Source organism: Mus musculus, chromosome 4 (genome assembly GCF_000001635.26).
Source record: "Mus musculus strain C57BL/6J chromosome 4, GRCm38.p6 C57BL/6J".
Lineage (NCBI taxonomy): Eukaryota > Metazoa > Chordata > Mammalia > Rodentia > Muridae > Mus > Mus musculus.
Window position 1 is genome coordinate 12,119,045 of NC_000070.6, and position 18,456 is coordinate 12,137,500.

At 42.9% G+C, this 18,456-nt stretch overlaps 2 pseudogenes; one reads left to right on the plus strand and one right to left on the minus strand.

Annotated features, from left to right (window-relative positions):
• Positions 1–6,045: 6,045 nt before the first annotated feature.
• Gm11841 (predicted gene 11841) lies at positions 6,046–8,405 on the plus strand (annotated as a pseudogene).
• Positions 8,406–11,776: 3,371 nt separating this feature from the next.
• The window catches only part of Gm11843, an 8,581-nt pseudogene continuing 1,901 nt past the window's right edge, over positions 11,777–18,456 (minus strand).

An 18,456-nucleotide genomic window follows, 5' to 3' on the forward strand; every position in this document is an offset into this window, starting at 1 on the left:
CATCCAGAGACTGTCCCTCCTGGGGATCCATCCCATATACAGTCACCAAACCCAGAAACTTGTAGATGCCAAGAAGTGCATATTGAAACTAGCGTGATATGTCTGTCTCTTGAGAGGCTTTGACAGAGCCTTAAAAATCCAGAGACGGATGCCTACAATCAATCATTGGACTGAGCATGGGGTCCCCAACTGAGGAGTTAGAGAAAGGAGCGAAGGAGTTCAAGGGGATTGCAATCCTACAGGAAGAACTACACTACCAACCCACAAGTCCCCTAATAGCTCCCAGGGACTAATCCATCCACAAATGAGTACACGTGGCTCCAGCTGAATATGTTGCAGAAGATGGTCTTGTAATGCAACAATGGGAGGAGAGGTCCTTGGTCCTATGAAGGCTTAAAGGATGCCCTAGTTTAGGGGAACTTAGGATGGGGAGGTGGCAATGGTTGGTTGGTTGGAGGAACACCCTCATAGAAGCAGGGAGAGGGAGGATGGGATAGGGTGTTTCTGAGGGGGGGGGGTGGGAACCAGGAAAGAGGATAGCATTTGAAATGTTAATAAAATATAACCACCCCCCAAAAGAAATACAGGAAAATACAGTCAAACAGGCATAGAAAATGAATAAAACTCTTTAAAATGGAAAAAAGAATTAATAAAACAAACTTTGGGAATCCTGGAGATGGAATATCCAAAAAAAAAAAAAAAAAAAAAAAACCCAAAGTACCACCAAAAGAATTTAAGACATGTCTCAGGCAAAGAAAATATGATAGGAAAAAATGATGTCAGTCAAAGGAAATGTTAATTCTAAAATGTTCCTAACTTCCATGACATCTGGAAAACTAAGAAAAGGCCAAACTTAACAATGATATGAATATAAGGAGCTGATTTCCATCTCAAAGTCTTACAAAATATTTTCAACAAAATCATAGAAGAAAATTTCACTATCCCAAGGAAAAATGCCTAATAAATGTACAAGAAGCTGAGAACACCAACCTGATTTGACTAGAAAAGAAAAGGGCCACCTCTCCACCACATAATAATTAAAGCACTAAACATACAAAACTGAGAAAGATAAATAAAAGCTGTAAGGGGAAAAAAATCCAAGATACATATAAAGGCAGATTCTTTAAAATTATACTCCACTTTTTAATGGCTACTCTAAAAGCCAGACGTTCTTGAGCAAATGTCTTGTAGACGCTAAGACCATAGATACTATATATAACAAAACTTTAAGTAACTATAGATGGAGAAAACATGTTATTACAAGACAAAACCAAATTTAATAAATAAGCATAGAACCAGCCCTACAAAAGATACGAGAAGGATAGCTCCAACCCAAAATGGTAAACTAAACCCTGGCAAACACAGAAAACGAATAATTTCACAACAGGAAAAGAAGAGCATGCACACACACACACATTCACCATCATTTCTCATTAACATAAGGATCATTGCAGTCAATTCCCCCATGAAAACACAGTCTATCTGGGCAGTGATGGCACATCCCTTTAATCCTAGCACTTGGGAGGCAGAGGCAGGCGGATTTCTGAGTTCGAGGCCAGCCTGGTCTACAGAGTGAGTTCCAGGACAGCCAGGGCTACACAGAGAAACCCTGTCTTCAAAAGCCAAACCAACCAACCAACCAAACAAAACCACAGGCTAATATAATGGATTCAAAATCAGGATCCATCATTTTACTGCATATAAGAAACTCAATTCAACATCAAAGATAGACATTACTTTAGAGTAAATGTTGGAAAAAACTGTCGATGCAATGGACCCAAAAAAGCCTGCACATGTAGCCATTGTAATAATCTAACAAAACAGCCTTTTAACCAAAATTAATCAAGAGAAATAATACTCGTTAAAGGGAAAAATTCACCAAGATGATGTCTCAATCCATTTCCCAAATGCAAGGGCACCCACATTTGTAAAAGAAACATTATTAAAGATTAAATCACACATTGAACCCCACACATTAATAGTGGGAGACTTCAACACCCCACTTTCAACAATGGCCAGCACATTCAGACAGTAAGTAAACAGAGAAATAATGGACCTAACAGACATTATGACTCAAATGGACCTAAAAGATATCTTCAGAACATTTCATTCAAACACAAAACAATGTACCTTCTAAGCACCTCACAGAACCTTCTCCAAAATTGAACATATACTTAGTCACAAAGCAAGACTCAGAAGACACAAGAAAATCAAAATAAATCCTTGTATTTAAAAAAAAAGATATATTTATTTATTTATTTATTTATTCATTTATTTATTTAATTATTTATTCATTAATTATATGTGAGTAAACTGTAGGTGTCTTCCGACATTTTCTCTCTCTCTCTGGCCAACAGATTTATTTATTTATTTATTTATTTATTTATTTATTTATTTATTTATTTATTCATTATATAAGTACACTCTAGCTGTTTTCAGACACCCCAGAAGAGGGCATCAGATCTCATTAGAGATAGTTGTCAGCCACCATGTGGTTGCTGGGATTTTAACTCAGGACCTTCCGGAGAGCAGTCAATGCTCTTAACCACTGAGTCATCTCTCCAGCCCAACTCTCTCGATCTTATCAGACCACCATAGATTAAAGCTGGATTTCAACAACAGAAGCAACCGAAAGCATTAAAAATCATGGAAACTGGAGAGACAGAGAGACCACTACCACACAGCAACAGCAGCTGAAACAGCTACAAGAAAAAAAAAAAGGGTGAACCAACAGTGGAGGTCTCTCTATGTAATCCTAATTTTCTTGGCACTTGCTATGTAGACCAAACTGGCCTAGAACTCACAGAGATAAGCCTGCCTCTGCCACGGGAAGGAATGCTGGGATTGAAGGTGTGCCCCACCACACCCAGCTGGTCTCTGAGCATGCTAGGCTGACTTTGAACTTGTAGTAACCCTGCTTCTGGTTCTCAAACTCTGAGAGTATAGGTGTGTACCGCCACACACAGCTTCTACACACCTGTGCAAAACTTTATATGTACTTATATGCTAAGCATTAATAGGCTCTAAAGAACTGTTTTAGATTTATTCTTTTACATGTATTTATGTGAATGCCTGCCTGTATGTACATGTATTGCATTCAGATTCCCTGGGCCTGGAGTTATAAGGGATTATAATCTGCCACATGGATGCTGGGAAACAAACCCAGTCTTTCTGTAAGAGCAGCAAGTGTTCTTGACCGCTGAGGTCTCTCTCCAACCCCTTGTGTTAATAGACTTTATTAGGCTACTTATAGATTAAAATTCAGCGAAGATAACCTGATGACAGTTGTGGAGGCAGGAAATTCTGAACTAGACAGTCATGAGCGTAAAAGCATGTGGCGTTTGCTTATCTATGCCTTGAATTCATGTGCTTATTCAACAGACAGGTGTTGAGCATTTAGTCTGTGCCATGTTAGATGTCATTTAAAGGTCTTGTTCTCAGAAGGCTTGTGTATAGGGAAAGACAGACACTAAATGAAGAAACAGGCAAAATGCTTGAGACTAGAATGTTTAGAATCCTCCCTTTTTTAGATTATGGAATATTTTCAGAAAAATATATCTGAGGAATAAAGCCATAAAGCCCAAATCGTTTTATTTTATTTTATTTATTTTATTTTATTTTATTTTATTTTATTTTTTGGCTTTTCAAGACCGGGTTTCTCTGTGTAGCCCTGGCTGTAGACTAGGCTGGCCTCAAACTCAAACATCCACCTGCCTATGACTTCAAAGTGCTGGGATTAAAGGCATGAACCACCACCACCCACCCAGCTGTGGCTAACTTCAAAATTGTTAAAATCCTCCTTCTTTTGCCTCCCAAATGCTGAGATTAAAGGTGTGTACCACCACTTTCCAGCTTTTTTTTGTTTGTTTGATTGTTTTGTTTTTGGGATTTTTTCTTTAATAGTTTTTTTGGTGTTGTTGTTGGTGGTGGTTTTTTGTTTGTTTGTTTGTTTGTTTGTTTTTTTGAGAGAGGGTTTCTCTGTATAGCCCTGGCTGTCCTGGAGCTCAGAAATCCCCCTGTCTCTACCTACTGAGTGCTGGGATTAAAGGCGTGCTCCACCATGACCGGCTTTTTTTTTTAAGACAGGTCTCACTATGTGGCCCTGGCTGGCTTGGAACTTGCAATATCCATTTGGTTGGTCACAAATACTCGGGGGGGGGGGGGGGAGGGGGTGGGGAATCTGTCTCCCAGGTGCTGAGACTAAAGGTATGAGTCAGTACACCTAGCAAGGCTTCTTTATTTAATATAGTCAGCAGAAATTATTCTCAGAGGTAGGGAGGGACTCTTACTTGTATCCCATGGTAACCATGGCAACCACGGATCCGCTGGGGGAAAGCTCTGATTAGCCATTTATTGGAATGAATTGATTGATTAAATACTTACATTTCCTCAATTGTTTACTTCAGCCAGTAGAAGAGTATTTCTCTACCTTTTGCTAATTTCTGGTTTGAGTGGATATACGGCTAGAAAAAAAATGGTCCCTGGCACTTATGGAGTAAGGAAATGCAGCTATAACTCCACATAGTTAGTCTCATGAGATAACATGATCTTCAAATGGTCAGTGAAGCCTTCATTTGGGTAAAAAGTCAACGATTACCCTTCATCGTCTAAGCGTAAACTCTTAACTAGCATTTACTTAGTAAGAAAAACATTGTTTCACATGCACAAATGCATTCTCTTTGTGTTGTGCCATGAGTCACCACGAGATGCCTTGTAAGGACATCACTAGAGGTAGCTCCCGTATCCTAGAACCATGAGCCCAAATACACCTTTCTTCTCCTCTTCCTCCTCCTTTTGCACAAACTAAGTTGTAGGCGTGCCACCAGAACAAAACAGGAGAGGCCAGTCGCGTTTTGTTTTATAAAAGCTTTGCCAAATTTTGTTCATCTTTTCAAAAACAGTGTCATCACCTAAGATACCACCACCCTTTGTAATGACCTACAAAATCCAACCTCAAGGTTATATGTTCTTAAAACTTCCGTATATCTTACGTATTCAGCTCAACCATGTATTGGGCCACCCAATAGCTGTACGTTAGCATCCCTTTGTGTAGATTTGGGCATTTCATGGATGTTTTAAACAGTATACCTGCGTGTGGGTCTTGGGGAGGACATGGCTCAATCCATACACTGCAGAAAGAGAATCGTACAGGTGCGTGCTGCTGGTCCTCCAAACGCAAGGGGACGCTGTGACACCTTGGGGGGGGGGGCTCCAGGTCACTCTGGCATGACAGCCCCACCTTGGGCCCCCGGGGCAGAGTGGGCGGGCACGACTGCGCCTAGGTCAGGAGACCACCTTCTACCAGCAGCGCCTGGGGCTGGAGGGTATAAATGGAGCAGTGGCTGCTGCAGCCATCACTCTCGGCCCCAGGTCGCAGCAGTCAGTGTTGCGTTTGGACTCAGCAAGCCTGAAACAGATAAAAGAAAAAGCTTAAAAAAAAAATACAAAAGCCTCAAAAACCTTAAAAAAAAAAAAAAGAGGAAGAAGGAGAAGGAGAGAGAAGGAGAAGAAGGAGAAGGAGTAGGAGAAGAAGGAAAAGAAGAGAAGACAAGAAACGAGGCGAGAAGAGGGGAAAAAAAGCAAAAGGGAACAAAGAAGAAAAAGAACCAGACAGCAACTTGCGCTGGGAGCCCGCAGGGAAGTGACTTTCACAGCTTCCGGCCTGCCTGTCCGTCTGTGTCTGTCTGTCCATCCAGTGGTAAGCCATCCTCCTCGGCCGGGCCCTGTCCGCCCCTGCAAGCCTCTGCTCCTCGTGGCAGCCCTGCGCCCCGGCTGGCCGCACCACGTGTCCGCGCTGCCCTTCGCCGGCACCCGCAAAGATTTGGTTTCGCCTTCCCGTGGAACCCGGGGCCTATATTTATCGCGAAACGCATGTTCCCAAGGCGGCTGTGAGCGGAGCATCTGATTGCCTCTTGAAAACTTTTTGCCCCCTTTACGAGGGGATTTCCTACTTTAATTTTTATTTTCGAAGCCTCAAGCCAGGACAGCTGGAGAGTACAAACTCCAAGAGCGGGCCATTTTATTTTTGAGAGCCTTTTGTCTTCAGGCTTTTGCAGTCCAGTGCAAGTCGTCCCGCACTCGGGTCCCGGCTAGGAGCCTCCCTGCTCCTGCCTTCCCCGGGCGTCGCTAGTGCCACCTGTGCGCAGCGGAGTGTGCCATAGCTCCTCGGAGCCCCTTTTGTCCTGCAGTAGGCCATGTTTTCAGAAGTCCTCCAGGCGGGGCTCGGGGTCGTGTGGGGTGGGGAGATGAACGCTGCAGCCAGCAGCTACCCCATGGCCTCCTTATACGTGGGCGATTTGCACTCGGACATCACCAAAGCCATGCTGTATGAAAAGTTCAGCCCTGTGGGGCCTGTGCTGTCCATCCGTGTCTGTCGCGATATGATCACCGGGCGCTCTCTGGGTTATGCCTATGTCAACTTCCAGCAGCCAGCCGACGCTGAGAGGGCCTTGGACACCATGAACTTCGACGTCATGAAGGGAAAGCCAGTCCGCATCATGTGGTCGCAGAGGGATCCCTCTTTGAGAAAGTCTGGGGTGGGAAATGTCTTCATCAAGAACCTGGACAAATCCATAGACAACAAGGCACTGTATGACACTTTCTCTGCCTTTGGAAACATCTTGTCCTGTAAGGTGGTCTGTGATGAGAACGGCTCTAAGGGCTATGCTTTTGTTCACTTCGAGACCCAAGAGGCCGCCGACAAGGTCATCGAGAAGATGAATGGCATGCTTCTCAATGACCAGCAAGTGTTTGTAGGTAGATTCAAGTCTCGCAAAGAGCGGGAAGCGGAGCTTGGAGCCAAGGCCAAGGAATTCACCAATGTTTATATCAAAAACTTCGGAGAAGAGGTGGATGATGGGAATCTGAAAGAGCTCTTCAGCCAGTTTGGTAAGACCCTAAGTGTCAAGGTGATGAGAGACTCCAGTGGGAAGTCCAAAGGCTTTGGCTTTGTAAGTTACGAGAAACACGCGGATGCCAAGAAGGCTGTGGAAGAAATGAATGGAAACGAGATGAGCGGGAAAGCCATATTTGTAGGCCGTGCACAGAAAAAGGTAGAAAGGCAGGCTGAGCTGAAGCGGAAGTTTGAGCAGCTGAAGCAGGAGAGGATTAGCCGGTACCAGGGGATGAATCTCTACATTAAGAACTTGGATGACACCATTGATGATGAGAAATTAAGGAAAGCGTTTTCTCCCTTTGGAACAATCACCAGTGCGAAGGTGATGCTGGAAGATGGGAGAAGCAAAGGGTTTGGCTTTGTCTGTTTCTCCTCTCCTGAAGAGGCGACCAAAGCTGTCACCGAGATGAATGGACGCATTGTGGGCTCCAAGCCTCTGTATGTCGCCTTGGCCCAGAGGAAGGAAGAACGGAAGGCTCACCTGACGAAGCAGTACATGCAGCGTGTGGCGGGGATGAGAGTACTCCCTGCCGGTGCCATCTTAAATCAGTTCCAGCCTGCAGCTGGTGGCTACTTTGTGCCCGCAGGTGCGCAGGCTCAGGGAAGACCCCCATATTACACGCCTAACCAGTTAGCACAGATGAGGCCTAATCCACGCTGGCAGCAAGGCGGGAGACCTCAAGGCTTCCAAGGATTGCCAAGTGCCCTGCGGGGCATGTCTGGGCCTCGTCCAGCTCTTCGACATCTGGCTCCAACTGGTAATGCTCCGGCCTCTCGTGGCCTTCCTACTACTGCTCAGAGAGTCGGGTCTGAGTGCCCGGACGGCTTGGCTATGGACTTTGGTGGGGCTGGTGCCGCCCAGCAAGGGCTGACTGACAGCTGCAAGTCTGGAGGAGTCCCTACAGCCACAGTTGCTGCCTCTGCTCCCAGGGCTGTGGCTCCACACAAGTATGCCTCCAGTGGCCACAGCCCACACCCTGCCATCCAGCTGCTGCAGGCCCCCCAGCCTGTAGTCCATGTCCAGGGTCAGGAGCCCCTGACTTCCTCCATGCTTGCTGCAGCGCCCCAACCAGGAGCAGAAGCAGATGCTGGGGGAGCATCTGTTCCCGCTTATCCGAACAATGCATTCAAACCTGGCTGTGAAAATCACCGGGATGCTGCTGGAAATTGACAACTCTGAGCTGCTGCACATGCTGGAGTCCCCGGAGTCCCTCTGCTCCAAGGTAGATGAAGCTGTGGCAGTCCTGCAGGTTCATCATGCCAAGAAAGAAGTTGCCCAGAAGGTGGACACTGTTGCTGCTGCTACCTCTTAGACAAGAATAAGACTCAAAAGCCAAATAACCCCTCATGGCATCCAGCTAAGTAGACGTCCTAGTTGTCAGTGGACCTCCACACCAAGAACCAAGGTGCAAATTCAATAGGTCATTTTGTATCAGAAGGTCAATTATGAAGCACCTTAATTTTGCAATTATAAGAATATATTCTCTGGGTTCTGTTGTGACCCAGATGATAACTTTTCTTTTTTTTTTTTTTTTTCCTATTTTGGGTTCTGTTTTTTTTTTTTTTTTTTTTCCCTCATCCCAGAAATTGGTTTTGATGTACCCAAGACTTAAGTTTCTCAAATAAAGGAAATAAAATCTCTATTAAAAAAAAAAAGGAACTGAACAACTCTATTCAATGACCTCTGAGTCAAGAAAGTGTTAAGGGTAGGGTGGTAGGGCCAGGGTTACTGATCTCATTCGTGTGCCAACTGCAACACCACCCCCCCCCCCCCGAAACTGTTTCCTTAGGATTAGTGCATGTGCATTTTCTGTAATATTCTTTTAACAAGATATCTGACTGTCAGGAATGCTTCATTTTGTTCAGAGTCCATCTACCCCCAAACCACCCCACCTAGTGCATTGTACGTGCCACATGGGGCACAGGAGAGTGCCTTGACTTTGTAGTACTAGTTGAGAGTTCTCTCTCTGGCCTCCAGAAAGGAATGGAGATCTGTGCCCATGAGACTTTGTAGAGACCCAAGAGAAGGTACATGGTGTCATGATGGGCTAAAGAACAGGCTGAAGAACAACATTTGAATGCTGTGGTCGCTAAGGCTTTGTAAGGGTCACCATGGTACCAATACCCACAGTATGCAGTATCCTGCTCCCCAGCAGCCTCAATAGTGATCCTCTGAGTTGATTGAATAATAAGGTCCAGAAAAAAAATAATCTTAGACCTGAGGCACCAGGTTGCTAGGTTACCATGCACATAGGTAAAGATGGATCAGACATATAGGGGTGGCTATTTAAAATTTATTTCAAACTCTAGGACACAGTCTATTTAGTGTGTCAGGAAATAATACTACAGCAACAGAAAATACCTGGTTCTAGCACTTTAAGTACGTGTTTCATCGAGGGTGGCAATGGCATGTAGATGAGAGTTTATCCTAGAAAAATATCCCTGTAGTGGCTATTCCTGGTTTTCAACTTGACTATATCTGGAATGAACTACAATCTAGAATTGGAAGGTTCACCAGTGATCCTAATCTGGAGGCTGGGAGATAGAAGTTTCTGACCTCGATCTTGGTATGGAGATCTTGAGGCATAGTGGCTATGAATTCCAGAAGATTAAGACAGGGAGATCTCCGAGTTCAAGGTCATCTGGGATTAAAGGTGTGGTTGCACACACCTTTAATCTGGGCTACACCTGCTGGAGACCATATAAAGACATTGGAAGAAGGAAGGAAGGAAGGAAGGAAGGAAGGAAGGAAGGAAGGAAGGAAGGAAGGAAGGGAGGAAGGAAGGCTCTATCTCCTTCGACTGCTTGCCATGTTGTACTGAGCAACTGCTACATCCTTGGTCTTCATTCACAGCTGCTGCTGACCATTGTTATGGAGTTGGACTGCAGACTGTAAGTCATTAACAAATTCCTTTACTCTATAGAGACTAGTCATAAGTTCTGTGACTCTAGAGAATCCTGACTAATACAGTCCCCAACAAAGGAAATACGATATGTTTTTACATTATTTAAATTCCACTGAGGGTACGGGTTGTTTCGGTTCCTTAGCTTGAGTTTTAACAAAGCAATACAGAAAAAACACTCACTGATTTTATATGCAATACAAGAATATCTTTATGGCAAATGATTTTCCCATTAGATCTTGTTTTTCTACTTTCTTAGTTTGTTCATAGACCCCCATGTGTATAAACTCATCTCACTTGGTTTGAAAAGCACATTTGCACATATATGAATGTTATCTTTTAAAGTAAACACCCTTACAGACAGCACAAACATTTTGGCATGACAGTCATAGCTAATGTATGGCTTCCAGGACAAAATGAAAAATGGCTTTTAATCTTTAATCTTATTTTGCTGTCCTTTTTGTTATATTTGTATTTAACTCTTTATCCTTTTCTCCCCAATAAAATTGCCAGACATACTGCTTTTGGTTTTTGTCTTTTTATCAGTAGCTTGCCTTGGTTTTTGCTTACTAAGAAAAGATAAGGATTTGTAATAAAAAACACTGCTCTGCCCTTGGTATATATTCTTAATTCCTGTGGGAACTGCATCTAAAAACGTTTGACGTCTTTTGAGTCTCTTTGTCAAAAGACTAACATTGGTCTGGTTTGTAGAATGTATGACAAAAGTTGTATGCTCTCAAATAGGTCCCTGAAAAGAAAAATCCTTTTAAAAAATCTTTTGAGTCATTATTTTATTGAACTGCAAATAATTTATCTGGATACACTTAAAATTAATGAAGACCAAGAAAGGAGAGTTAGAATGGTTGGATTAATCTGCAAGCATGCTGTGGGTGCATTTTGACTCCAGTTTTCCTTGAAGATATGCAACTTGACAAAACTTCTAGAAAATAGAGTTTATCTGTAGTGCAAGGACTTGACATAGAGAAACACAGTTAACTTCAAAATAACTAGACACTGTAGGCTTACTGGGCAATAAGAACACTAGGAAGTAATATAAACTAAAACCATTAAGCATAAATTTGAGGTTGTATCATCTATATTATTCTTGTTGGTGTGTAATTGAAGAGCATGCAGCTCAGCCAATTCATAATAGCTTAAATGAAAAAAAAAAGGATAAGTCTGAAGGTGTATGACTACTGATCTTTGTTTAGCATACTGGTTCATCCCTCTTAATTTTAGGTGGCTGCCATGTACCAGACAACAACTTTCAAATTTAAGATATGAGTAAGGAAAGGAGCTGAACAACAGGCATTTCATGTCTCCTCAATTAATTTTGCAAATAGTTTTTCATATCTTGTGCTAAATTTATTTTAATATATATTTCAATCATTTTTAAACAACCCTGAGTAAGTAGTATAATTATCTTCAATGTAGCTCAATGCTACCCACTTGAGATGAAGGGGTTATTCATTAAAGTGCCAGAAACTAGTGGAGTGTGTATGACAGCTGAGAAGAAATATACCAGTGAAGGAAAGGGTTCAGAGGAAAAAAGTATGTGCTATTGAGTATTGACTACAAGGTAGCCACCAAACTTTGCTCTCTTTACAATATCAATAGTAATGTTATCTGGATATTTAAATTTCACTTAAATTTTCTGCTTTCAATTTGCTGAAACAAAATTTGAATTCCATCAGTTAAGCTATAGAAGTTGCTTAACCTAAATGTTTTGTCTACTAACAATATAAATGCTGTGTAGGGCATTAAAATAGAGAAATAGTCTTTCATACTAGCATTTGAATGATAGTGTTTTACATCTAGGGGTATGATTTCATTACAGTGTTTGTGATAGAAGCCATGCAGTATTAATAAAACATAAGAGGAAGCAGATAAAAGTAAATAAATGTTATAGTTAATGAGGTATAAGAGTGAAGAGACAAATATTTTGAGGAATTTTGCAAAAGAAATGTAAGAACAGAAGTTTTTTTTAAGACACATTCCATATTTTATTTACATTTTAAGACTAACTTTCATCTCAAAATCACATATCCATACACCTATTTCCTTTTTGTTGACTTCACTTAAAACATCTAAGCATGTTTTACTAAACAAAGACTGTAAGCAAATTATTATGTCTGTTACATGTAACAAACGGGAACAGCTTTTAACAGAAATTCAAAACCCCAACACCTTTTATTATAAATACAGGTATCAAAACAATCCTGAACCTATGTTTGTACTAATAGTAGTCAGCACCCACACCGCTTCAAGAATTAACACAATTGCTGACTAGTCATTGTATCTGCTACTTTAAACAATTCCAACTGCAGCTCTAAATATGATAAAGCATGCCATTTCTGTTCTTCCTTCTTGAGACTTTACTTTCCAGAAAAACAAATGTTTCCATGGCCACATGACACTCTTTTGTCATGCTTTTGTCTTGAAAGCCTGAATTCCATTTTGAGTACTTCAGGTTCATGTTTAAATGACAGTGCTTTAAGAGAAAGGAAAATTGTGCTGCACGTCTCTTGTTACCTGAAAACATAATAGGTGTACATATATTAAATATATTCTTACAACTGTCCAGGTCATGTTTACCAGCTGCAATTCTTTTACTTATTGTGTGGGCATTTTTGCATGGTGATATTTAATCAAGACATTAACATGAGTAGAAGGTTGCTGATTTAAGACAAGTTTGAGATCCACTAAAGTTAGTTGTACGTCTGTCCTTCTGGAGGCTGTGGAAGTTTCATATTTTCTTTGGACATCATAAGACGTCTTAGCTCTTGAAGCATGACTTTAATGCTATAGGAATTTTGCCATTTTGCTAATACTGGTATGCTCCGTGCATCCACCATTCCACTGGAATTGTTGATTCCATTCATATTAATTTTTGTTACAAATCTAACTGATGGAGGAGCTTCTGGGTATTTAGATCCACTTTCAGGCTATATATTCTGTTTTCATAGTTTGTCCTTGGTGGCCCAATAATCATGCCTGTCCACCTTGTAAGTGTCATGTCTTCATCATCTTCAAGGCCCCAGATAACAGTACCATCACCTACTCCTTTTTGTCCTTCAAGTTCTTCCAACAAGCGAACATTCTAAGGAACTTTAACTCCTGTGGAGACTGCCATCTTCTCCTGCTACCAGACCCAGAAGTTTTTGTTTTTTGTTTTTGTTTTTTTTAAATTAAATATAAAGGAAATATATCTGTAAGAGAAGAGGAAATGCTCAAAAGAGGACATTTAAAATACCAAATTTTCTCTTGTTCAAGAAGAGTAAAGAACTGAGTTAGAAGGCTGGAAGAACTTCACACGTGTATTAGTCAGGGTTCGCTATAGTCACAGAACTTATGGAATGTCTATATATTAAAGGAATTTTTTCGTGATGACTTACAGTCTCTAGTCCAACTATCCCAACAATGGTCAGCTGTGAATTAGAAGTCCAAGGATCTAGTAGTTTCTCAGTTCCACGAGACTAGTTTTTTCATCTGGTCTTCAGTAGAAGTATGTTCCAACAGATGTGCTGGTAAGTAAATGCAAGCAGTGAAGAAGAGCGAATCTTCCTTCTTCCAATGTCCTTATGTAGGTCTCCAGCAGAAGGTGTGGCCAAGATTAAAGGATTTATTTTGTCTCAGGCTGACCTTGAACTAGGAGATCTCCTTGCGTTAGCCTCTTGGGATTAAAGGCAAGTACTACTTTATTTGGGCCTAAACTTTTCATAGCCTCTGTGCCTCAAGATCTCCATGCCAAGATCCAGGTCAGAAACTTCTGTCTTCCAGCCTCAAGATCTGGATCACAGGTGAGACCTCCAATTCCAGATTGTAGTCCATTCCAGATATAGTCAAGCTGACAACCAGAAACAGACATTTCAACAGGGGGCATGCATTCTTTCCCAGGGCCAGCAAAGAGGAGATAAAGCAAGCCATAAATAAAGAGTGGAGAGGGCAGAAAGAAACCCAATATGACTGACTGGTTTTCTAAGAAAAGGACATGAAAACGAGTGAGAAATGTTTTGAAACGCCATGGTGAGTAAGTGGAAGGGAAACCACTTTTAGATTTAAAAAGCCTGTATTCTGGAATGCAGGAGTAAATCATGTTGGCATGGGAGGATGAAGGATGAAGTAGTTAAGTCGTAAGAGTAAAAGGTAAACAGTGTGTGGAAAATGGGTTGTTTACCTGCTAAAGGAGGGAGGAATAGCAGAAAATGGGTTTGGACCAGGTCATTTGCTTGGTGAAAAGGTCGAAAGCAGTTGTTAGTTAACAAGGTTGAACTAAGAGAGATATAATCTTCTTAAAACAGAGCCTACATTGAAAGATTCTCGAATTCCCGGCCAATGTACCAAATGAAAGACCCCCAAAGGGAGACCCTTACTCAGACACTCAAGTCCCGGGACAGCAGCGTACCCAAGAAGACACTGAGACCATACATAAAATGTAGAAGGCAAGATTTAATAAAGTAGCAACATGAAAGCACACAGACCAGAGCTCTGGGGTCGAAATAAAGCAGCAACATGAAAGCACACAGAGCTCTGGGGTCGAAACTCATACACCTTTGCACAGGGTAGAGGAGTCTCGACAGTCAGCCAAAATTTTTCACAGGCTTATATAGTAAAACTCAAAGGGGGGAGAACTGGGCAGGGAAAGTACAAGTTTACATCACTATGGAGTTCTGCCAAAGGAATCTACGTAACTAAGGAGTCATGTCCTATCAAGGAATCTACGTAACTAAGGAGTCATGTCCTATCATTTGGCAATGTACCCGGTTCATTTTGAGGTTGTTTCAGGAGGCCTTTATCTCAAAAATGTTTTTCAGATGGGAGGGGGTGGGCTCCGAGGTAAAAAGTTCATGTTCTCACAAGAGGCCAGTAATTTTTTATTCTTCATTCCCCACTTCTTCTTGTAAGTAATTCTAATCTTAGAATTTCAGAAGTCTATATCTCTATGTGGAGAATACTGCATTTACTCTATCTTTAACATGGGAACAAAAACAGAATAAGGCAGATTAGTAAACAGAACTAGGCAGGGACCCTTCTAGTGAGGCTTGAGGGTCTCAGCATGACGCAGGTGTACGTAGATCAGATCTCTGGCTGGAACTGGTAAGATGTCCTTGGGGTACCCAGCTCGTTCACTGTAGCCAGTTGTGACCAGACTTCTTTCTGCACCACCTGTAAGCCTTTTAACTTAGTATACAGATCATTATTATAACAACATAGGTTTAAACACATCATTTAAGACAGTGATGGGCATAGGAGCCCCATAAAGGATCTCAAAAAGAGTAAAACTGAATCAAGAGGGAGTATTCTCAGTTCTAAATAGGGCAAGGGGAAGGGGCACCAAGTAAGTCTGTGCCAGTCTCTAGGATTAATTTTGTCAAGGTCTGTTTAGAGTTTTATTTATTATTTCTATCTGTCCTGAGTTCTGAGGTCTGTTGACCTCTAAATACTTGGCCACACCCTGACTTACCTGGGCAACAAAGGCAGGACCATTATCTGACACTATTGCTTTTGGCACTCCGAACCTTGGAAAAATTTTTAATAATCTTCTTGATGACTATCTGAGCAGTCTCAGTTTTACAAGGAAAAGCTTTTATCTATTTTGAGAACGTTCACAAAAACCAGAAGGTCTTAATTTGTCTATAACTTGATAGTCTTCAGACTGTCAGGATCATTGCTCTTTAGGATGCCTGGGCGGTTAGATTTGCCATCTGATTTTTTTTAGCCACAGCATCTTAGGTCTTTCTCTGCAGATGTCAACAGCTCTCTTTGTCTGTATATATAGAGCTTGTATTAAAGCCACAAGTTTAGCTTTCTGGGCTGAAGTCTCTTTAGGGAGGCTGCTGGCCTAGATCACTTGCTTTCTGTCCACCACTGCACTGCTGTCCCCGCCTTCCGCTTACCCTCAACCTCCAGGCTACTGCCATCCATGTACCAGCTCAAACTCTCAGGCCAAGGCTGATCTGATCCTTCAGATCATTTTGAGTATGAGTTTTTTCTGCCAGAATGTCAGCACAATGATGAGTAGGTGAAGTCTCAGGCAGTAGTGAGATCGAGGATAGCAGGGGGAGCGAAGGTCACTCGTTCAGTCAACAAAAAGCTCTGATAATGTGTCCATCGGTCAGGGGGACGGTTGGATAATGTTTTCAAGAGCGTTAGTCAGCCATCGGTCATGGGAGCTGAACCACACTTTCTAGGACATGTGCCAAGTTTTGTCTCAGAGTCAATTTATCTGCGTCCTTGACCAGAAGCCACTATGTGCAGACAAGCAGGCCATCCTACAGCCACCAGGTCTAATTTTTACAAGTATGCCACAGGTCTTTTCCAGGGTCCCAATCTCTGAGTAAGAACTTCTTTGACAATACCTTTGTTCTCAGTCACATCTAGGAGTCCCATAGCTGGGGATAACATCAGGGCAGTCTTAATGGCATCCAAGGCCATCCAAGGTTGTTCTCTTTTTTTTTTTTTTTGTATACGAAGGGCTGTTTATCTCTTTAACTCAGCAAAACCTGGAATCCACAATCTGCAAAAGCCCGCAGTGCCCAGGAACTTTTTAGCTTGTTTTGCACTGGTCGGTGGAGGAGTATGAAACACAGTCTCTTTTTTTTAGCTGCTTCAACAGGTAGGCCACCGGACTCTTCTAAAGACTCAGCTTCTGTGTTAGCACCCCTTTTGTTATCTTCTTAAACACATTGATCTTTAGCCAAAAGCTTTCGTTTGTTGCCAGGTACTATCTAAGTTTTCTAATTTTCCTGACTTTTGTGACCAGCATTTTATTTCTCTTATCTTTTTGTCTCACAGCACAGCTCTGATTCTGACTCTGGTTTCTGTCTTTGTCAGCCTCATGTTTTCTTAACTCTTCTTCTTGTCTGACTCTTATTTACTGGTTCTTCTTCTAAATATTTCTCATTCAGAGCATCTCTCTCATTTCAGACCTCTCTAATCTCCTTTATCTTTATTTTCACTTTTCTTTACTGTTAACCTCTCTATTTGCCACTGTCATCTATCTCTCCTGAGTCTGCTGAAGATTTGCTTTTAGCTCACTTTTTTTGCAGACCTCTATCTTTTCTTTGTTTCTCCTCTTCTGCACTTTCTTATCTACTTACACTAACTTTCTTACCAACTTACCCTGTCCTTCTCTTTGCTTTTGTAACTTTCTGTTACCTTGGTCAGATTGTTGGGACTTTCTAGTCCCACAGAGACGAGACCCCCATCAGAGCCTGGCAGCTAGACTCACAGGTGCTCCTTACCTTGGACAGAAGCCCCAAGTGGGCGGATGCCTCCCTCACTGGAACTTGGAACAGACTCACTGCCAGCAGCTCAGGGAGGGGTCGCCTGAGAAGAGAAAACACGTGGGGCAGGGAAGGGAGTACAGCTCTCACAGCTGGCTGTATCGGGCCACTCATATCTCAAAGTGAAAGCAGTTTTTCTGTTAACAAGAGACGGGATGCAAGGGACAGGGGAATGAGAAGCTGCCTGGGAACCTGCAACGCTCTTGGCCGGCTACTCGAACAGCCTCCTCTTCTTTTTTTCTTCAGCAGCCACAGCATCCAGGCCACTGACTTCTCAGGGACCACTCCTCTTTTGCTCCGGATTTCCGAGCTCATTTCTCTCTAGGCTCCAGGTCCATGGGCGGGACCACTGTGACCCGCTGGCTGCTCTCTGGAGTTGGAGTGGGAGGCAGGGCAGCTGTTGATCTGAAAGGAAGTGGTCAGCATAGGGATCTGACAGGATTTTTAGGCTTATTTCAGAAGGCATAACTTAAAAACAGTCGTCAGTCATCAGTCCAAGTCCGAACACAAAGAGACACAAAAGACACACACAAAAACCGTAAACCACAAACAAAAACAAGATAGTAACAGAGAAAAAGAAGACACCAGTATCTCTAAGCACACTCGTCCACGCCTGGACTTGTACAACCAGCCAAGCCAAACGCTATTTCCTGGCGGGGTCGGATTCCACATCGACTCCCTTCCTGATGGGGTGGGATTCCACGTCCACTCCCACTCTGGCAGAGAGAACACCCTCAGGTGGCCAGCCCACTCCAAACGTTGGCCACTCGGAGGCGCAAAAGGTCTGCCACGGACCCTTTCTGACCTCCACCGACTGGTTGTGGGCTCTGACCCGCACCTCTTTCCAATGCTCCAGAGTCAGAGAAAGGGGAGTGGACACAGATTGTCCCATTTCTAGAAAAACAGTAGTCACAACAAGAACGGACACGAGACTAAGACAAAAAAGAAACCAGAAGAATCAGATGGCCTCTCTAAGGCCGGCCAATTGAGACCCTCTGCACGAGGTGGGACTCGAACCCACGATCCCGTGACCAGACGCGAGGTGGGACTCGAACCCACGATCTTGCAACAAAACACGAGGTGGGACTCGAACCCACGATCTCGCAACTGGGCACGAGGTGGGACTCGAACCCACGATCTCGCAACCCCAAATGGTCTCTTGGCCTTCAAAGGGGTCCACCAGGCGTCCCTGATCCTCCCCTGTTCCTCCTGGGACGTCTCCCAGGGCGAACGGACGGTGGACACCTGGACACGTCTATCCTTATCCACCCCGCACTCCCTCTCGGAGCGCGGTCTCACTGAGCGTCCGCAAAACTGAAACTGCGATCGCACCAAACTTAGAAACAGAACACAGACATCAGAACACAGACAT